The following is an 18,539-nucleotide window of genomic DNA, read 5'->3' as shown; positions in this document are numbered from 1 at the left end:
TATTTAACCATTTGCTATTAACTGATTTGTGTATAATTTTTCATAATATTATTGTGTTTTTTGTGTTTTTAAAAATAAAATACATTTGCATTATTTTTTCTTACCCTGAATCCTAATAAAGTTTTTATTGCGGGAACTTTTAATAATGAAAATACGTTTATCATAAATTGGTTGTAAGCTTGTGTTGATAAAAAAAAATACTCAGTGGGGCGTTTTTATGTCCGAGTATGGCCCATTTGCAGCAAAGTGTACCTAATTTCAGAGAAATAGAACTTTCTCTCACAAAACGAATACACACTGACATTTGTGTGCTACCTCTGGGGAGGAGTCCAATCTCTTTGCAATAAACCGAATTTTTGATTTTTTTTTCGAAATTAAAGAAATCTACTGATATTTGTGTTTCTCCTTAATTGTAAGTTTACTGATGATTATTTTAATAATAAACTTGAAATGATTTACGCACGATCTTTTTTAATGTGTTACACTTCTAAATTGACGAAGAAAGCATTGTAGCGTCATTTTACCCATTAATATCATCATTATTTACAATAAATTAATATTATTAATTATTTTTATCCTTATTAGTCTTAAATTATATCTAATATACTACATTTTCCAAAATCTACTGATATTTTATGAAATCTAATGAATTTTTTGTCAAAATCTACTGAAATTTTAAATTTTGACTTGGCAACACTGCTACAAAGTACAAATCTATTATTTCTGTCACTTGTCAGTGCAGTGATTATTTGCTGTTAAAATATCCTCAGTCAAATACATATTAATGTTTATTACTTTATAAAAAGCTCGGTTACTTTCGAAACCCTTCACATTTTCCTAACGAGGGAGTTAAACGTTGCAAAAGTGTCTTCGTAAGTATAAAACGACTTTATTCTTGTATTTATAGGGTTTAATATTATTCATTTTTACTATTTCCACGGTGCTTGTCGTTTTTAATAATTTCTATACAATAATCGACGTCGAATTGTGTGCCAATTTCATTAATTTTTTACAAAATAACACGAATTACTGCAAATACTCATTTTATAATTACTTCTACGAAAGTAGTCCTCTCACAACCTAAAAATACAAATGTCAAAATGAAAAACTATGTAATAATTAAATTTGAGTTCCTTGTTTCTAATACTAACTAAAATAATTGCATTGCATTAAGTCTCACTGCTCCCCGCGAAATTGCGTACTACACGCCTTATTAAAATTAACGAAAACCGTCTAGAATTTATTGTGCCTAACTTTATAGGTTAAACTTTGTGTTATCACTCAGTACTCCATATCGTTTTTGTGATCGAGATCGTTTGAGACGAAAAACTAAACCAAAACCTAAAACAACCTACTGTAACCCAAAATAAATAGGTTGTGTTTTAGTTTGGTTTTTGGTCTCAAAAACACCTTAACTAAAATGACGATATGGAGTACTATAATAATTCGAATAATAATATAAGTAATTGTTATTACAGATTAACGTGCTAGCAAAAGTCAGTGGATGTAGGTACATCACCAACACTTATTATTTTTTGTTTCTTTTTAAACTTCATACTTAATTGTTAATTTTTTTTAAATAATAATATGTTGGTACCCACCTAGGTATATATAAAGCTGTTGAGATTCGACATAAATAGTGCAAACTAAACTTTGTCAATCATACTTATCTGTTTCCATTGAACTAAGAATACATATTACAGATGGTGTTGGTTAGTTTTTAAAATTCAGTGAAACCTGCCGTAAACCAACCAAGCCATAATAAATAATAGACAAAAAATATTCATCCTTCTATAATATAGATATTTTATAGATAGAAGAACAATTCATGGTTTGGTTATGTAGGGCAGTGCTCCGCAACCGATATGCCGCGAGACGATGATATGTGTGCCGCGGAGCATTGCTTAAAAAAAAAAACAAATTTCATGATATATTATACAATACTTACTTAATAGCCAAATTTGCGTACATGGCTGGTAATAAATACATTTGAGCACCTGCATGAACTTAATAAAACAATGCAAGGTCAGAATGAAAATATATTGATGTGATCTGATAAATTAGAAAGATTTAAGACAAGGATCTCTACAAATGTACCAAAGACCTACCAGACCACCAATGAAAACAAGCAATTATATTTGGATCTGTCTCAAAAACATTTAACTTTGCTTCAAAAGAAATTTCATCATTACTTTCATACAATCAATACGACTGGTTCGAAACCTTTTTGCAACCAATGCCAGAAATGCTATAGAACCTCTTATGGTATTTTCTGGATTTCGGTTAATAAAGAATATCCTCGTATTTCTGACAAGGCTACCAAACTAACTAAGTATGGCTAAAAACTTGTACGATCATTGAAACAAGCTATTTATTGATAATACCAATACATGGGAATAATAATGTACATTTGGTTCTTCGTCGTGTGTTATGTTTGTGTAATTATTTATCAAATAAGTAGGTAAATAATGTAATATTGGTGCCCTGGGGACCCAAGCTCAGGGGGGGGGGTGGCGTGGCAGGTCAAGCAGATAAGTGAGATAAACACAAATTACAAATTTGCTCTAATTGCAAAAAAAAGGCGCTGTTTTACTTCGCTGGCATTCATATTTTTACACATAGGATGATTGTGGGATACAATTTATTATTATTGTGTCAATACTCGACAAATAATTATTGTTCACCCGACAACTAACCGTAGTTCAAGTGGATGAATTAATAAATACAAAAAATCGCTAAACATAGAATCAATACGATTTATTTTACTTCGAACATCATTTGAAAAACGCTATTTTAAAGTATCACACTGTCTTTAACCTTAGCGATAGGTAGGGGGGGCGCCGAAGATTCTGGCCTGGGGTCCATGTGTCGGTGTATAAATTGTTTTACATGTGGTGTGCCGCGGAATTTTGGGAAGACCTTTTGTGTGCCGTGGGTGAGAAAAGGTTGCAGAGCACTAATGTAGGGTACCATACATTTAAAAAAAATAACCAACACCATCTGCAATTTGTAGTCTTAATTCAGTGAAAACAAATAATTTTGACTGAAAAAGTGTGTTTAGGCAGCGTTTAATTGAATTTTAAAAACTAGCCAGCACCATCAGCAATTTGTATTCCTAGTTAAATGAAAACAAATAAGTATGACTGACAAAGTTTACTGTGCACTATTTATATCAGATCTCAACAGCCTATCTCCACCCTTTGCCACTGCTGTATGCAGTGAAGAAAATCGAGTTGGGTAAAAGATTTTCTCACTTATGCATTCAATAAACAATATATTAACAATGTATTTCCTCTAAAAATTGCAGTGCTTATTTTTACACAGTATTCTGTTGGTTCTCGTGGCATTGACCGCCTTAAAGATCATCGACACTACTATGAATCAACAAATGTCTATAAGCCGGCATTAAAAGCTGTTAATAATTGAATTTAAAAAGAAATAATGAAATTTTTAAACTACTTATAGTCAGGGACCTACAACTATAACTAGAGTTGTGGCGGTTTTGGAGAACTAATAAATAGCTCACAATACACCTGCAATACTTACATCGCTACACTAACGCCAAGGTTGCGACTCATGTTATAGTTGTCGGTCTCTGGTTAAGTATGTGCCCTAACTAAATATTCAGGAAGTATTTGCAAATTAATACTTTTTATCAATAATCCCTTAATATACTTACATAATTTGACTATGATGATGTGTTGCCCAGAATATAGTATCAGTACTACAGAAGGTGTTGGCTGCATTGGGTGATGTTAATTCATAATTTTATAAATCAATTAATAGTATAATATAGAACAGGGTTGGCGAATCTTTTTATGTATGCGTGCTAAATTTTCCCAAAAATTATTTTTCAACTGTTTGGCGTGCCAAGCAGTTTTTCGTGAGGAAAAAATAGTTATTAAAAATGATTATGTTCTAGATACCACTCACAGAACATAACACACATAATATATAGGCTTTAACACTTTTTTCAATTACGCCATACATTTCGGTCCACCAATTTTGAAACAGAATTACTACTACTATCTTCATTAAGTTTTTGTTTCATATTTGATGCAGTCGTTTTTGTGGGTAGAAATGAAATTGTTTGTTAATGTATTAATTAGTTTGGTTCTTATCGCACAAATTAACACGAGAATTGCTCCGATCAGATGAGGCATTCTCTCGCTACAGTAGTCTCAAGCATTGTAAATCTATCAAAATTAGAGGTTCGCGTCGCGGTACCCCCCGCCGCCTGATAAGGTTAGTGTGATAATATTATATGTGACGCATAAAGTCTAAGGACCGACATCCATTTATATATTTAAATTAAACGTAATACTTATTCTTGAAGAGTATTTGCCTGCTATTTTTATACAATGCGATCTGTGATTTATTATTATTATTATAGGTACCTATTTTTTCCCCTTCAAACGCGTGCCATACAAAATCATCTCGCGTGCCACCGGTTCACCACCCCTGATATAGAATACAATATCCTAATTAATTACTAATTAATATCACATTAATATTTTTTGTGCACAAATAAATAATTTATTCATTATAATTAAATTATACACCAATGAGTGACTCAGCAATTTTAACAACCAATACTTACTTGCATAAATGCATTCATTGTCTTTTTCATTTATAAATTTATTGGGTGTTTGTTTACAAAGTGATTCATGAATCTCATACTATATTCATACTTTTCCCAGTATTTTTTCATTATTTATTACCAGAAAATATGCATCAATTAATGATAAATAAACTGATGAGGGGATAGATTATAAATACAATGTAAATCAGTACCTAGGTAAACAAATTAAATATGCATGCCTAATTTCACTTTTCCCAAAGTCATTTGATTGATTCAGGTTTCATTTACAGTGGGAATGAGATTATATTCATATGAGGATTTAGTAGGTAGAAATAAATTTAATATTTAAGATGGTCACTAACACCAACATAATATTTATTATCCGATAGAATTTGCTTGGTATGTATACGTGCAGTCTAGCTCCCTCATTGGCTGATTTCAAAATTGTTATTAATATAACAACGTAGCCCAAAACAAAGCGCTTGAATATACACGTTATTCGGACATTTTCTTGTTTAATTTTCAACTACCTACGTTAATTTTTATTATTACCAGTAATATCTTTATCCATATATTTCTACGATGCAGCGCTCGGAATGGACAGGAACGCACCGGAGCGCCGTTGTGGTTCGTGGAATTCCAAAATATACCGTTCCGGCTCGTGGATTCATTTAAAATTGCGTTGCGGTTCGTTAGATTGAGATAATTATATATGAATGTATCTTTTAAAGTTTTTCTCAAAATTAAAAATTAACGAAGTTATGTTATGCCGGGCGTGCAAGGGTTAAAAATAAAAATTATGACATCCCTAAATTTCTTTCAACCTTCTTATTTTGTGTCGATATGTCATGCCTAAATGCATTGTCTAAATAACAAGAAACAACCAGCTGCAAGCGTAAATTACTTTATTACCCAAAAAAATGTGCCTTGCTGACACTATTTGAAAACTCTTAAAAAATAAAGTATACATTGTTTAATAATTTCTAAAGGATGAAACATTTCAAATCTCAATACAATCTTGCCTTTGACTTACGCATTGTTAATTTACTTACCTACTAATTTATTATATTATTTTATTCGGAGTGACAAAAATTATTACTTCGCCATTTATTTTCGGGTGAATGAATTGTGTTTTCGATGGTTAAATTAGTACAAAAAAGTTTGATAATTTGACTCGTGCAATCCGCTATAATATTCCTATTAGTTGCCTTTTAAAATATTTTGTATTATTTAAGATATAAATACGTTTCTAAACAAAATTGTTTATATTATTAGTTTGGTGTTTTTTTGCTACATTCTAGTAAGTTTTGTGTTTTAATTTTAACTGTGTGTTTAACTTGATTTTTTAATAAAAAAATGTTCTAAAAGTAGGTCAAAAATGTCATCAGGCGAAACGTGTTAACCGAAACTATTGAAAAATATTTTGTCGCAGGTAACGTAACGCTGGCCACATACCTACACAATTTGATCATTTAAAAAAATGATATTGAGTGGTTATTTATAAAATTAATGAAGGTATAATAAAGTAGTAGGTAATTCGTGTAAATCTGCTAAAACCACATTACATTACATTAGGAATTCACTCCAATAACCATTGAAGTGGCAACAGATGGTATTCATCTCAACAATTAACTTTTGTTAAAAAAAGCTTATGACGTGTCGTAAACCCCTCTTTTTACGATGTTTACATTTGTTTTGTAATTTACATTATTGTTTAATTGCGACTATAGTACACTAAATCTTGTGATATAACTACTACATTCATTCATTTATTTGCCATAGGTCATGATGAGTATACTTTTTTATAAGTGAATTTTGTTGCTTCTGGTAAGTTTTGTGTTTTAATTTTAACTTTGTGTTGAACATATTTTTTAATAACAATTTGTTCTCTTAAAAGTTAGTTTAAATTCTCAGCAGGCGATACGAATACCTTTATATCATCGGTGTATTGTAAAAATGGCGAATTAACCAAAATACTATTACAGGAGGAGAATTTTTAACCTTTGACATTTATTTATTAATTACCTGTGGATGAATACTTTCCTTATAATAGGCTTTATAATATAATATTTTAAAAAGTCTATTATGTTAAATTCGCTTTTTCTTCGTAACCCTAAGTGGATAATCACCCTTACAATTATCGTTTTTAATAAGTACTTTCCTGTGGGATACAAATTCGCCATTTTTACATAATTATATTATTACATATATACCTATATACTATTGTCGCTGGTATCCAAACTGATTTAAGATAATTCTGGCCACACGCACAATTTGATAATTTTGTGGATATTTATAAAAATAATGAAGGCTTAATTACGTAGTAGGTACTTCGTGTAAATCTGCTAAAACATTAGGAATTCTTTCCGGTGGACAATACAGTGGCAACATCTGTTCTGTGATTCAATAATTAATTATTATCATCTCAACAACTTGACTTGTGTTAAAAAAATATTTATGATAAGTCGTAAACCCCAATTTTCACAATGAATAATGAATGATTTTTTCTACAAAAATGTGTTTGGGCCATTGATGGTTTGGGCAGAAAATATTGAATAGCCTTCTGCAGAGTTTATTTATTTGGGACGTTCCTATTGTATTACAATTATTATTACATGCATTGTAGCTTGTGACTTTAAAAATAATAGAAATAATACATAGGTAGTGTGGAGAGAACTTTTACTTAATTTTTGTTTGTAAATTTGTTTAAAAAAAATATAGGAATATCCTTTAATAAAAATGTACGACTATCATAATATCTGTATTGTATGTAGGTACCTATTATCATTTCCATGGCAATAATAATGTGAGTAGGGAAGGACAAATAACATAGTTTGAATCGTTTAGAATAAGTAGGTACTAACAAATTAGGTACCTATGTGTCCAGTGCGGACATCTAATTATCTTAGGTGGTGTTAGTCATAGATTATTAAATAAATACGGTGGTAGATGTATATTACAATAATGGTAACCAAAGCATCACCATTGTAACATAACATGCATACAATACAATATTAGTCCTTATAATGTTGAATATAGTAGGTACTAATTAATGACAATTTTATATTATTCTATAAGAATCGCGCTTAGCAACCTGAGTTTCACCTTCCGTCATGTTTTATCTTATATAAATGAAAATGACACACCATTGGTAATTTAATTACAAATAATGCTATGTTTACGTTGTTTGGATGACTTGAAACTTTTATTAGATGTAGGTACGGCCTTATGCCCCTTATAGTGGAGAAGGTTCAAAATAAATCTTTGAGAATCCTTTAAAGCTGTGTGGATAGTGGATACTATCCATGGTTTTATCCGATTGATTTCTCAAGACGTATGCTTACATACTGTATTCTGAAAGTTAAAAAGAGAGCTAGGTATTTAGGCTATGTACTTTTTCCAACTTATATCTACCCAGTACAAATGAGAACTCTGCCATTATTGGTACTTAGTATTGATTTTATTATATATTATTTTATAACTTTCTTGATAATCTAAGTTGTTTGTTCTGCCAAGGTGCAATAATTGCTAATGATAATTGGGCAGGAAATAACTATGTTCAACCAAATCGCTTCGGATAATCGTATATTCCACCTGCGTGAGAACGAGTTTATGTGAACGCTATTTTATAAATTCTTGGTATAGGTAGGCACTTACTGTTTTTTCTAATACTATTTCTTTATTTTTTAAACACTATTTTAATACTATTTCTTGATGTTTGATATTCTGTGCTCGTATTTAAATGGAATTTGTAAAATTTTCTATAAGTACGTAAATATTTTTTTAATTTGAATCTATAAGGTACTTATGTGGATATGTTGTTTGTTATGACTAATTAATTACAAACTTATCTATCCCAAATGAGACAGTAAGTTATAATCAGTGACGAGTGGTGGTAGAGGTATCATGCACTGGTTATAGTGGTAGATAAAGTAAAAATAAAGAATAATACAATTTTTGACGGTATACTTTGTTAAAACAAGATTATTTCGCCTGCGGCGCTGACAATCCTTACCAACCTGCCCAATATAGATCCACGTAAGAAGTTTAAAGTTTATTGTTGCATTTTTATATCAAAAGTACGTACGTACGTAAAGAAAGGATTAGCATAAGTACTTAGTTTCGGAAAATTATACAGCGTTCCTGTTCGTGAAATTTTCCATTTCGAGCACTGCTACGATGTTATCAAAAATTGGATGTGGTATTTCTTTGAATCGACAGAGTAAGGAAATTATTATTACATAATACAATAGATTGTTTAAAGAATTTTCACACAAAAGCGAAAGTAGATTAGCAACACTGAAGTCATACTTGTACTGTGTTTTTGGCCGTCACCCGTTTTGTCGAGTGTTTTAGTGTGTTCAAGGTTTAACTATAATCAAACATCATTAGGCTTGGTTTATGCAGGATTTAACTATTTTTTTTAAAAACTTACTATCACTATCTGCCTACTGTAGTCTTAGTTCAGTGAAAACAAATACTTATGACTGGGAAATTTTAGTGTGCATTAATAGCCTTTATAGCGTTAATAGCCTCAATTCATCAAATCTATACAATATTACACAAGTTTGTTGTTATTTTTTTATTATTATTTTTATGTTTGCATCGTGTGTGTAATGGCTTAAAATATACCTGTAATTATTATTATTAAGAAAATATAATTTTAAATGATATTATCTTATACGTTTTATTACATATTTAAAATCCCAAGTCCATAGTATATAAATTATACAATAGACACTTCAGGACAGATAGTGCTGAAGTCCAATAATTTCCCAATTATGAATTAATAAAAAATAATAAAGTCTAACCTCGAATGGCCTTTACAATTCACAAATTTAGCAAAATAATTGAGGATATCTGAAAAGATTCATTTGTAGAGACATTTGACTGATTGTTTTGGTTAAAGCACTCCTGCAAAATATTGAATTTGTGACTTCCAGACTTTCAGCTCTAAGGTTTATGGTAAAGCTTTAAGATTTACATTTGAACCAAAAAAAATTTTTTTTAATTAAAATTTATTGTACCTATTTAATCTTTGAGTATAAACTATTATTTTTGAGCCGTTCTGCACCAAACCTTCTTATAAATTTGCACTGAGTCTACCTATCTAATATCATTAACTGGCAATAATTTTAAGTACTTACGTATAAAAAAAGCCTCATTGCTGTAATAAGTGTAATGAATGGAGTTTTTGATTTTTGGAGAAATAATGTAATTCCTTATTTAACATGATGTGCAATAATAATAATTGGTGGCGTGACAACGGCTAATATTGGTGGAAATTATAAATTAGGAGTAGCATTATGTACCTATTATTAGTATTAATGTATTTACGGAAATGTGTACTGAAATTTTCAAATAAAATTAACAATCTTAAATGCGATTATTGTTCTTAAGGGGACGCTCTACAGAATTGCCCTTGAGAATTGAAAATATGATTTTTTTACATGTGGTCCGGAATTGTTGCTCTACTGGTAATATTCAAAGGTCGCCGACAATGCTTTGGTCTAAAGTAAGTAATGATCTCTTAATTAAATTTAAATCATAACACTGTCAAAGTGTATAAAATATGGGGTGACCAAAAAATGGTATCTTCTAATATACATAAATGTTACTAAATTCAATTTGTTAATCATCTGTTTGGTGGGAAATATTGCAACCAATATGATGGATAGCCACGATATAAACTTAATAATAATATATTAATAACGTTTTAACCTGAAATTGTCCAAGAGCTAAACATACGAAGGATGTTGAAATACATATCTACCTACATTTTTATTTCATGTGCTATCCAAAAAACATTATTAATGAATAGTATTTATTTTGAATGTGTAAGACCTATTACATAATTATTTAAAAAAAATAGGTACATATTGTTTAATTCTAATGCATATTTAAAAAAAAAGTGGAATATAGTGATGTCTGTTTATTATAAAAAGAAAGTGACTTTTTATATATTATAATTATATTTTCATTTCTTTTAAAATGGAATTCTACGAAGTTAATGCTAATTCAATTAATGGCTTTTTATTACTTACCCGATTAGTTTAATTAATTTAGTCTGACACTTTTACAAACAAGTAACGCAATTTTACTTTTAGTTGGTAGGTACAATAATTATTGTATTTTGTTGGTAAGTAAAGCTAATGCAAGAAATAATTTAAAAAAGATTATTAACGTGGTGTCACCCACAGTTTATTTTTTTATTGAAAGCTAGCGGATCCCTGAGAACAAGACAAAGGTACCAACAGTATTGAAGCACCCAGGGCTGTCGAAGACGTCTTACTTGCTTTTATGATAAATTGTTTTTAATTGTGTGCAATTTGGCGGAAAAATATAATATATACAGTTGCTCACCATTCGGTTTTCCAATGAGCTGGGTTTTGTTTACTCTTCTGTCGACATCCTACAGTTTTATTTTTTATCTTGCCCCTCTCGCGTAAGGCTATCTGATATTATAGAAGTCACTCAGTACAACAGTGTTTAAATCTAATATGTAATTGCACAGGTTTAGTTAAAAACTATAACGAAATTAACATTTTAATGATTTACAGATTTTCCTATGTTATATCAACTTAATAGCAATTTTAATGATACAAGATACATATTACGATATACCCAAAATACACATCATCAGATAATATGTGAAATATTTTGATAAGCAAAAAAATAAGAACAATACAAAAATAACATAACATAATCAGCTAGTCTTTTCAAATGAATGTTGTATGCCGTTTGACGCTTGGAAATATGTAATTATTCCATCTGTACTACTGTACAGATGGAATAATAAGAAAATAGCTTACTAGCAATTTTTAACTTTAAATTTATAACTCTTTAAAACGTTCCATTAGATTGATATTATTTTGACAGCCCTGTATTCCTTCGGCCGGCATCAGGTTACGTCGCATACATTTTATGTTTGAAGATAATAATACTAATAATAATAATGATTATTCATTCGACCGAGAATTGTAATTAATAATTATTGCGTTTCTTAAAATAAATCCCCGATGGTTAGAGGTTTTTGAGGTTAGACTGAATTAAAATGACGTCCTTTCAACGCTGTGGTTAATTTCTGACTGAACTATGAATGACCTTGTCCCTGTTCAGCTCAGTCTTAAGGTGAAGCCTTTACTGAGCATTTTTTAAAGAGGCACCTAGCGGAAAAATACGAAGCTTGCAATTTGAGATTTTTTTTTTGACAATTTACAATTTCAACTGTGTTAATTAATAAATATGTATCTAAACATTAAAAAGAAAAATATTTTTTATTTTAAGTCAAAGATAAACTTACAATTGTATTTATTATTAAAATTTAGTTTATTAAGTTTTCTAAGCATCGCCTAAGAGATTTTTGACTAATTCATAGTTTTAATATTTTTTTATATCCATTTAAAAAAAAACATCGATTTTTATAAAAAATATAAATGTGTATAACTTGAAATCCTTTTTATTTATATCAAATTTTATTTATGTATCGTCCCAATATTTCTAGTATGGTTTAATTGTTGTCTAACTAGAATAATACAATTGATATTGTTGCCTAAAAAAGAAAGTAACGGTCTATTATTGACGTCGCGCTTCGGACCCTTACTTCCATGCTTACTGTCACTGCGATTTTACGCAATCTCAATGCAGCCCTGGAAAATAAAATCTCAGAAAATCAGTGTGAACTTTGCTTCAATTGAATCTGCAATGTAAAATGTCTTGAAGCTAATGTATTCATAAGCAATGAAGTTTTTTCTTCAACATGTTTTCCTACCTACCTACCGACTTACAATTGGTATTTATAGCAGAAATTTGTTTATCTGCGCCTCGATTATCCGAATTTCTTTTTGATCATCAGTTTCGTATGATAATAAGAAAAGGGTACAATTTAATAAAATAAGTAAAAACAAGGTGATTTTTTGAATTAAGTATCCTAATTTATCCTTATCCGAACCACTTTTATCACAAATTAGTTAGAATAATAGACGATCTACACAAATCTACCTACTGTGTTGTTAATTATTATACTTCCGTATTTTACTTGGAATTATGCGAAAACCGCTCATCATATTTCGGTGTCAGATGGCTTTCAATGAAAGACCCGGGTCCCAAGATTAATGTACCATAAAATATATTTAAAAGAGGCTAAGGCAGTAATGCATAACCTTAGGCCGTATATTTCGTCACCAAATGTTTCAATCAATAATATGATTGATAGGATTATCAACACTTTTACCCACTGCGACCCGTGAACAATCATAAAATGGATAAATTGGCCGTCTGTCCGGTCTGTCAAATGGGTTATCCACCACTGGGCCAAGAGATACGGCGCTGTAAATTCTGAATCAAATACGAATCGAGCGTTGTGACACCGCGCGTCGTGTTGCTTGGCTGCTGCGTGCGAGAAAAGCCAAGATAGTACCTCCGCATACACCAAGAGTATTGTATAACAGCGCTGTCCAACTTCTTTTAGGCCGCGGGCCATTTTTTCTTTAGCAAACATTTCGGGGCCAAAGAGAATAGGTAAATGAAAAGTCAGTTAATGTCAATTCAAAAGTAATTTTTTATACTTACAAAAAAAAATCAAAAATAACACAACTATAAATAATAAAAACAATAATATTATCAAGTTATTTAATTTTTTTTTGTAAATTTTTTTATTCATGATAAATTAATTACGTTTACAAAACAAAGATTATACTTATACGTACTTATAAGTTATTTAATGGGAGCATTGTGGCCTTAGTTGTTGAGCAACAATTTATTTTAAGTCGATATCAACATTTGTTGTGGCAAGTCTAATTATATTTTCAAGGGTGGAGTCCTTCAAGCTGTTTCTATATTTTGATGTTATGATTGTTATGTATTCCATGTCAGAGAAGGCACGCTCGCGGATATAAATATGTACTTCCGAACATAGAAATGATTTGAAGTCCAAAATCTTTAATTTTTTGGCAACGGCGCTCCGGTGCATTCCGTTCCATTTCGAGCCCTGTTAGAAAAATAATTTTTGTATATCCAAAAGTTTGAACACTTCTATTCTAGTTGCTCCACTAGATGCAATACATGGGTCAGCCTAAAAGCCTTTATTTGTAACGCAATATTTTAATTCTCATCAACAAATTTATGTTTTTTTCAAGCTGGAAAAGTTAAGCAGTAGGTATATTTCTAAGTTTTGAAAAAGTAATTTTAATATTTATATTATAATGAAATGTTTTCATATTTTAATGTCTGATGGGTAATTATCTCCCCAATGTTTGATGAAAAATTTGGTATACAGCTCGCGGGCCGCAAATTTTTTTTGGCGGGCCGCCAGTTGGACAGCACTGTTGTATAATATTATACACGCGTACTTTTAATTAATTGTATGTCTGAGTATAACACATAGATTGAGGCGGGGCTATTGTCCCAACAAGCCAATAGCAGTAATAAATAATAATATGTCTATACGAGGTATTTGGTGTATGGCAGTATGGAAGTAAAGGTACCTATTCTATTTTACTACAGTGGACAAAAATCAATAAAAATGCATATATTTTCTTAATTTAAATACGCCATGATACCTTCATAACGAAATATTATTATACATTTTTTGTATCGATTGTCATAACACTCATAACCTACGTGTATTTTATTAATATCGTTATATTAGTAGATTAGTTGATATTCGTATATTCAGGATCAAATTTACCCTTGAAGGGGCCCTGGACTAATACCTATATATCGGGGGCTCCAAACCATTGATTAAAATGTACCTACCTAATTAAAAACATAGGTTTATCGATAGTTTTGATTTTTTTAAATCACAAAATTTAATAGCATGGACACTAATCGATGTTGACTGCTTGTATTGCGTAAACCACTTTTAATTCGTTATGGATTTTCACCTTGTCAATAAAATATACCTACCTACATATTTTAGGTTCTGAGTAGGGAATCCAATCCCGAGCCAAAATTCTGATCCCGGGATTTCGGGATTACAATTTGACAATCCCGGGATCCCGCGACTGGTCCGGGATTGGCATTTTTTCCATTGTTAATATAAAATTTTTATATTTACAAATAACATTGATAAAATCGGTCAAAAATAAATCTAGTATAATTAATACTATTTAAGACATTTATTGTTAATATTGTATACGTTCAATCTTGGAAATACACAAGTTTAATGGAGTAAATAATATTGTAATATAAATAATAATGTGAATTTAATAGGAGTTTTCTGTTTCTGATAGTAAAGACTTAATGAATGGATTAGCGAGATTTAAAATAGTAAAGCAAATAATCATGGCGTAATTATGGCCTTTCCGCTTCATAAATCTAATTAGTCAGCCAAATATGAAACTGCCGTAAAACGTATGATATCATGGTGGAATTACTTTGTTAAAAGTGCGAAGCATTGTTTTTTCCAATCTTTCCATTTTTTATAATCTACGTGAAAAAATAAAATGAATCGGCAACCTACACATTGGTATAAATCAAACTTCATTCAAACTCAGTTTATTTCTAATGTAGTTATTTTTTATTAAAAGTATTTTTTCTGTTATATTTTCGCTTTTATTTTATTTTCCATAAAAATTGATAAAAAATCAATCCCGAAATCCCGGGATTATGTTTATCAATCCCGGGATTCATAGCTATCGAAAATAGCTCGGGATCCCGGGATTCGGAATCCCGGGATTGGAATCCCTAGTTCTGAGGCCCCTGTCAACCGCGGGGCTTTGGAGTGTAGCGCCTTTGGCCATTATTAAAACCAGATCTAATATACCTACAGTATATTTAGTGAAATAACATCTCATTATGTTATTTTATCATGTATAATATACATAAATAAATACTTCGCCGATCCGTGAATGTATGTGTTGGCCAAACTGAAAAATGCTAAGTCATTCAATTATTTTGTGCTGTAATCAAACTCAGCGACTCCCAAATATTTCATACGCCGCAACCCATGCATTTTTTCATATAGACGCTTCGTGTTTATTTGTTTTTCTTTAATGTATAAGTTACCCTCAAATAAATAAAAGCATCTCATCCATAGCTTATATAATATTATTTATATTGAGATATTGAATATTCACACAAAATGCTGGTGCCGGTGCAAAGTGTAGATAACTTGTATAGTATCAATGTTTGTTACTGTTTTCAATGAGGTTGCACACAATCAACATTTCACCATCCTCATTTGTTTTTATATAAAAACGACGTTCTTTTCCATATCAAATCTGACATTCAACTTTATGACAAAATTATCCTTACATGAATTTCCTTACGTACAGTGTTATTACACTCAAGATTTAGGTTTTAAAGGTGCCGAATTACAATAACCCCACCCCTTCCAGTCGTTCTAGGTTCGTTAACCGTCAGGGTAATTAAGATAGTAGATTTCGAGACGTATGTGACGTTATTGGATGGTTTTCGTCAAACGCCTTCTAGACTTTCTTATTTGGTTGTGCAACATTTGGGATATTACCGTATTGATACAATTGCCACCGAAGTACAGCGTCTAGGTCTAGACTCTAGGACAGTGGTGGCGAACCTATGGCACGCGATTTGATTTTACATGGCACGCGTTTGAAGAAAAAAAATACCTATAATAATAAATGCCAGATCGCATTGTATAAAATATAGCAGGCTCTCTCTTTTCAAGAATAAGCATTACGTTTAATATATAATTGCATAGGTCGGTCCATAGACTTTATGCGTTACACATACTATTATCGCACTAACTTAATCAGGCAGCGGGGAACGCCGCGCCGCGAAACTCTAATTTTGATTGATTTACAATGCTTGAGACCTCTGTAGGGAGAGAATACCTCATCTGATCGGAGCAATTCCAGTATGAATTTGTGCGTAAAGAACCAAAATAATTAATAAATTAATAAACAATTTCATTTCTACCCACAAAAAATGACCGCACCAAATAAGAAAGAAAAACTTGGTGAAGCTAATACAGGCGGACCTCGACTTACGAACGTTCGACTTTCGCACAATTCGCTATTTCGCACATTTCAAAATAAAACGTTTTTTTAAAACGTCGCGTTGGCCGTGGGGCTAAGATATCCCCTTCTCGCTCGCAAGCAAGTGCATTTCTTGCGTCACTTGCATCCTGCTCGCACCCGTCACTTTGCTTGTGAGTTAGCTAGGATAGGTCGCTTGCGCAGAAGCGCATGCGGCGTGTCATGTTGTGCGTTTTGCTAATTTTCTTCATTTGAAATATTTCACCCTAAAAATTTATAAACATGAGTGAGAAACGGAAAAACTGCAGTGTTGATACGAACAAAAAGAAATCAAGGACTTATAAACTTCACATGACGTTCTGATTGCGGTGAATACTTTGCTTCAATCGGACGTTCGTATGATACAAACAGGTCTACTACGATATGTTCAATTTTGAAAAATAAAAATAAAATTAAGGAATACGTTCAAAATTGTGGAAATATATTATCTTTAAAGATTGTTTCGAAAGGGCACGGCATAGTTATGGATGAAATGGAAAAATATTTGTCATCATGGATCGACGACCAACATCAAAAAGATGTCCCTCTGAATATTTCATTTATTCAAGCGAAGGCTCTTAGTTTGTACAAAGATTGGAAGGCTAGAAAAAGAAGATTCTAACACGATTTTTCAAGCAAGTAACAGTTGGTTTATATTAAATTCACTGGAAAATCGGCTGATGCGGATAAAGATGCTGCAAAAGAATTTATTTCCTCATTATCCAAAATTATTGAAGATGGAGAATATTCCTCTAGCCAAATATTTAATGTAGATGACACAGGTTTATTTTGGAAAAAAATGCCTAGTCGTACATTCTTATCTAAGGAAGAATCAGTTGCCCCAGGGCATAAACCTTCTAAAAACCGATTGACATTGCTTCTTGGTGGGAACTTGGCTGGTGATTTAAAATTGATGCCAATGTTAATTTATCAACCAGAAAATCCCAGAGCATTGAAAGGGAAGGATAAAGAATTGCTTACAGTAATCAAATAAAAAAGCCTGGGTTTACTGCGTTAATATTAAAAGATTGGTTCATTTTACATTTCGTGCCAGCAGTTAAGCAATATTGTAAAGTTAATGATTTACCATTTAAAATATTTTATTTAAAATAAGAAAAAGAAGAGTGGCAAAGAGTTAACTCTTGATAACTTTTTAAGGGAAACACCCGCAAACCCCACTTAAACATGTCTTTTAAACATCTTATATTTACTTGATAAATAAATATTTCAAAATACACACAATTTAATTGTTTTACTTCCCTCTACTTTCGAACATTCAACATTCGCACACCTTATCAGGAACCAATTATGTACGATAGTCGAGGTCCTCCTGTAGTAGTAATTATGGCAGACAGTTTCAAAATTGGTAGACGGAGTGTCAGCGAAATCCGCCAAAATGTATCAAAACCGCACTATTTCACCTCACTATAACTGAAGTAGGGAGTAAGATCATGTTAACGCGCGTGTTTGAACATGTTCCGTTTTTAAAAAAACTATTTTTTTTCGGTTAGGTACATGTTAAAGCACGCGCGTTAACATGATCTAACTCCCTACTTCATTTATCGTTTGTCAATTTATGGCTACGGCCGTATGTTGTAGCTTAACCACTGGGAATGCTAATAGAAATGGCGTATTTTAAAAAAAATCCTACTTTATTCTTAGGTCAATAACTATTGTAAAACAATCATTATTCGTAGGATGTTTATCACATTTGAATGGTCAAAGACTTATAATCGGTATCTTTAGAAAGTATCTTCAAATGTGTTAATCGTGCCCATTTTTTGAATAATAAAATGCCTAATTCTTGTCAAATTTGGAATAACAGATTATAAAATATATTTTTTATAGTAAATATTTCACTATATAATATTAACATTAATTTTACTAATGGTTTTATAAATGCATTTAAAAATTAATAAATATAAAAAATCTTAACACCACTGCGCATTGATGTACTGAAA

General features: G+C 31.1%; 1 protein-coding gene across 1 annotated transcript in view; it reads left to right on the top strand.

The window, feature by feature from the left end:
* The first annotated feature begins 695 nt into the window (after positions 1-695).
* Positions 696-18,539, top strand: part of Keap1 (kelch like ECH associated protein 1) — a 48,835-nt gene continuing 30,991 nt past the window's right edge. Inside the window, exon 1 of the mRNA XM_085952484.1 lies at positions 696-872. The gene's annotated coding sequence lies outside the window, so the exon portion shown is untranslated. The remainder of the gene's footprint in view (positions 873-18,539) is intronic.

Source organism: Rhyacophila brunnea, unplaced genomic scaffold, assembly GCF_057557595.1.
Source record: "Rhyacophila brunnea isolate RB1 unplaced genomic scaffold, BYU_Rbru_1.0 scaffold_3, whole genome shotgun sequence".
NCBI lineage: Eukaryota > Metazoa > Arthropoda > Insecta > Trichoptera > Rhyacophilidae > Rhyacophila > Rhyacophila brunnea.
Note: the sequence above shows the minus strand (reverse complement) of the source record. Positions and strands in the feature narration are given on the sequence as shown.